Here is a 5,408-nt window from a genome sequence, read left to right as displayed (position 1 = left end):
TCCTCTGTTGAGGGGCATCTGGGTTCTTTCCAGCTTCTGGCTATTATAAATAAGGCTGCTATGAACATAGTGGAGCATGTGTCCTTCTTACCGGTTGGTAAGAAGATTTTATGAGTGTGAATATTGAAGACATTTTCTTTTTCTTTAAAAAACAAACAGACGTGTATATGTATATTTACGTACAAGTTTTCAACTACACAAGTGCTCAAAATGTAAAATGTAAACTTGTAAAATTTATGGTATAACTGTATCTTTTTATTTTCCTTAAAATTTTATCAGATATTTTCTTTATTTACATTTCATGTGTTATCCCTTTTCCTGGTCTCCCCTCCGAAAACCCTATCTCATCCCCTCTCCCCCTCCTTCTATGAAGGTCTTCCCCCACCACCCACCCACTCCTGCTTCCCCAGCCTGGCATTCCCTTATACTGGGGCATTGAGCCTTCAAAGGACCAAGGGCCTCTCCTCCCATTGATGTCTGAAAAGGCCATCCTCTGCTGTATATGCAGCTGGAGCCATGGGTCCCCTCCATGTGTCCTCTTGGTTGGTGGTTTAGATCCTGGCTGTTGTTCTTCCTATGGGGCTGCAAACCCCATTCAGCTCTTTGAGACCTTTCTCTAACTGCCCCACTGGGAACCCCTTGCTCAGTCCAATGGATGCCTGGGAGCATCCACTACTGTATTTGGATATTTTCTTACTATACATATTTCTGAACATCATTTATCTTTAGTCACAGTGAAGAATTTTACTTCAGTGACTGAAGCAGATTATTTTATGAGTGATGTGAATGATTTTTTCCATAAAACCAAAAATACTAAGCTGAGGTATCCAGCATTTAAAGAAGAGAGTGGGCTAGTAAGGAGGGGAAGTTAGGAACGTATACTTGGACTGTCATTTTTTTTTGTCAAATAAATCAAAGGATCACTGTCTGCATTTTGTATTAGTGCCTGTGTAATGAGATTTAAAATATTTAACAATTTCATTGCTATTTTTCCTTAGTTTAAAAGATGCTTGTGATTAATTCACAGTTGATATTTATAATTTTTGGAGGCCCCCGCTATATCTCATAAGTAAAATTGTAATGTTCCTGGATGAATTTCGACAGATTGTCTTGTCTTTCACATTCTGGGTCGAGCGTGTCCTGCCTTGCCTTACTCTCAATTTAAAACACTCAATGGAATAAGCTTAAGTGGACATGAATCATAGGAACAAGCCCAGGATAATATAACCTTTCAAAACTATCTCCTCCATTTGTGACATATTAGAATTAATGAGCATACAAATAAAATGCTTGGAGCTGAAGCTCTTAAGATCCATGGACCAGTGCTGCCTGACATTGTAGAGACTTTGTTCTCTATTTCAGCGCTATAGGGAGGATGTTCTTCAATGGAACAGTTGTTTTTGTGTGTGTATGTGAAGAGGACAGACAAAGTTTTATGTGCTCTAGTACTGAAGAACTTAGGTTGGTCTGGTTTTAACATTTGCAGTTCTGTGCTACTCCATTCAATGTAGACTATTTCTTGCAGATCTTAACTATTCAAATATATAATTGAAGATAAATAGTACTCCTTTGAGTGCATATATATATAGTGACTTCCAGTTGTGGTTTCTGTGTCTTTTATTTTATAAAACAATCATATTATAAATAATTTCTTTCTTCTCTCTCCTGGATTATTAGATATCTTTTATTAACTTAAATTTTTAATTTTTGAGAATTTCATAGATGTATCTAATGTGTTTTGTGATCATCTACGTGATATATGATGCAAAATGGGAAACTAATGATTTGTAGTCACAGCTGAGCCTCCATAAGTGTCTTGGGATCAATAGTTCTGCACATTTACAAGGTTCTAAGGGGACCGATTCGGTTGTATTGTTCTTACAACATAGGCAGGGTAACACTTTGAGTTTTGTGACCTAAAGTTGCTGAATAAAATGTAGAAGAATAAAGTGTTTTTCTACATAAACAAAACATTTCTCTGAAAATGTAAAGCATTTCCTTGACCTTGGTTATTTATAGATTTTTAAAAGTGGCTAGACAATATGCTGATCTTGTCTTCTTTGTTTTAGATTGTAAAGGTTCTTGGAACAATAGAGGAAAAAAATATCACCACCATAATCTTTGAAGCCACAGATGTCTTCATTTGTTTGTTTAACTATTGTCAGATATTAAATCACTGAAATGGATTACATATTGTCATGTGACAGAAGCATTATGAATACACATAATAAGGAATTATAATTTTAAGAGAATTATTTTTTCAAAAATGGCCTCAATCTATTATGCTTTCCTACTGAAAATGATTCCTGAAGTGCTTTACATCTGTATATTTTTACAGACTTGTCATTAGCAAAATGGGATTTTGTCAACTCACACCGCCCAAGATCTTTGTAAACAACTGCCTTTTAAAGGCAATCAGAAAACTCTTAACATCATGCTGTTAATTTGTAATCAACTTTTGATATAGAATGCTGATTTGTTTCATGAAAGGGAGTTGTGAGAACAGACACACTATTGATAATAATTTTGGCAATTAGAATAATAATTAGCTGCAAATCTCTCATCGAAAGAACATGCAAATTAGTGTGGAGAATCCTCCAAAGGTAAAACTAGAGCTGTCATAGCTATAGCACACCTGGGCATAAGCTCAAAGGACTGTGTTTGACTACAGATGTGCTTGTTAATCTATGTTAAATGCTGCTCTTTTCACAATACCCAGGAAATGTAATCAGCTTAGATGCCCATCTACGAATGGATGGATATTGGAAATATGTCACATATACACAGTGACATATTTCAGTGGGGTTTTACTAAACAGTGAAACTGTAGATTTTGCAAAAATATGGATTGAATCCAAATATATTATATGGAGTGGGATAATGAAGATCAGAACAAAAAGCATTTTGTTTTTTCATAACTTAAATTTAGGTTTTCATTTTATCCTTGTTTCTTTATGTCAGTCTGAGTATGGGTGGATGGTAGGAAACTGCAGAAGGGAAAGGAGAAGAAAAATAATAGGATTCCAGTGAGGTTGGGAGACTGATTAAAAATATGTGATGTAAAAGGGAAAGGTGAAAGGAATACTGCAGGTGGAATGGTTAGCAGAAATTTGAGAAAGAGGAGACTAGTCAATCAAACGTGAGTGTGTATAAAAGGCTACCTTGTTAGGTATATAACATTTTTTGACAGTGTAATATGGTTCAGGACTTTTGCTGCAGACCTCTGGAGCAGGGACAAGCAGATCTGTGGCTTACATAGTTCATGTCCATCCAGGGCTGCAAGGGAAATCATTCATCAAATATAATTAAAAATTAATGAAATGTAATAAAAAATATAAGTCATCAAATTACTATACTACCACCAAGAAAATTATGTGTTTCATAAAACTATCCTTTTTCTTTTCCTTTTTTTGGGGGGGGGAGTCAGTAATGAGAAGTCCAACTTATTCATTGTAATAGCTTTTATATTCAAAAAGCCATAATTGTGGTGAGTTGAATGAAAGTGGCCCCCATAGGCTCATAGGGCGTGGCACTAGAAGGGGATGTACTCTTGCTGAAGTATATGTGCCCTTGTTTGTGTGCTTCACTTTGGAATTTGGACTACAAAAGCCAGTGGTCATTTTAAGCAGGGCTTTATGGGCCATCTAGTAAGAGCATGGAAGATAATGCTTAAAGTGATTTGAACTGTGAGGGCCCAACTCAAGAGGTTTCAAAGGTGAAGAATATTAATACATATCCTAGAGATTGTTTTTGGTATATTTTGGTGAAGAATATTAGTACATAGACTAGAGATGGTCTTTGATATATTTTGGTGAAGAATATGGTTGCTTTCTGCCCGTGTCCAAAAAAATGAAGAGTTGTGTATTGATAACTTCGGCAGAGATTTTCAGACAGCCTACTGGTGATTGTGTTTCTTCTTTATTAGTAGCCACACTAATAAAGATCTATAGTGAAGGTCAGCAAACCGAACAAGAAAATATACAATATGTACAGTTTAAGGGGAAGAGAGGCACCAGGAAATATAAACAGATTAAAGTCTGATGTTAAGAGGAATAAAGGTAGCAGTGACATCAGAGAAAGTTGCTACCCAGCTAAGCTTTAAACTTGTAAAAAGGAAACACAGAAAATGAAAAGGGAATAAGGAAAAGCTTAGGGTAGGGCATAGTTGGGCCTACATGTAATTCCAGCATTCAGAAGGCAGAGGCTGGTGCATCTTTGAGTTTGATGGTGGACTGGTCTACAGAGTAAGTTCCAAGACAGTCAAGCTTGGGCAGTAAAGAAAACAATTAGGGGAAGACAGGAACATGATCAGGTATCAGGTGGGGCAATCAGGACTAAAGCCCTGAGGGACAGAAGAAAGAATGGAAACAGGCAACCTCGGGAGATAGGAGGTTGAGGGTATCCCCCCCCCAAGAATGCACCAGAGACCTGGGAGGTGAGAGACTCTCAGGACTCAAAGGGAGGGATCTTAGATCAAATGTGCTACACTGGGGAGAGGGAATCTGTAGAGCCCACTTCCAGCACAGGGTATCAAGTGAGGGATGGGGTTGCCATCCCACAGTCAAAAACTTTGACTCATAATTTTATTGTCAGAAAGAACTGCAGGGAGAAAAATGAAGAAGAACCTGAGGAAAAGAAGGTCCAGTGACAGGCCCAATTGGGATCCAACTCAAGGGGAGGCCCAAGGCCTGACATTATTACTGAGGATATGTTGTGCTCACAAAAACAGGCCTATCATGACTGCCCTCTGAAAGATCCAACAAGCAGCTGAAAGAGTCAGAGACAGATATTTACAACCAACCAATGGACAGAAGCTGCTGCCCCCTGTGGTTGAATTAGAGAAAAGTTGGAAGAAGCTAAGGAGGAGGGCGACCCTGTGGAAGACCAGCAGTCTCAACTAACCTGGACCCCTAAGATTGTTCTGATGCTGAGCCAACAACCAGAAAGCATACACCAGCTGATACGAGACCCTCAACACATATAAAACAGAGGACAGACTTATCTGGCCTCAGTCAGAGAAGATGCACCTAACCGTCAAGAAACTGGAGGCCCCATGGACTGGAAAGGTCTGTTGGACTGGAGTGTGGAGTGGGGACATCCTCATGGAGACAAGGGGTAGAGATATAAGATGTGGAACAATCAGAGGATGGAACAGGAGGGGGATAAAATCTGGACTGTAAAAAATGAGTGGGTTGGTAGGGGAGTGGGGGCGTATGGGGGACTTTTGGGATAGCATTGGAAATGTAATTGAGGAAAATACCTAATTAAAAATATTAAAAAGCACAAGCCTCTTCCGGTCAGAAAAGCACCGGGGCAGCTAGGGCGCAGGGTCAGCTGACACTCGCCAGCTACCCACAACCCCCGCCACAGGATCTTAAGACTTCTGGTGAGTGGAACACAGCTTCTGCT

Source organism: Mus caroli, chromosome 14 (assembly GCF_900094665.2).
Source record: "Mus caroli chromosome 14, CAROLI_EIJ_v1.1, whole genome shotgun sequence".
Classification (NCBI taxonomy): domain Eukaryota; kingdom Metazoa; phylum Chordata; class Mammalia; order Rodentia; family Muridae; genus Mus; species Mus caroli.
Note: the sequence above shows the minus strand (reverse complement) of the source record.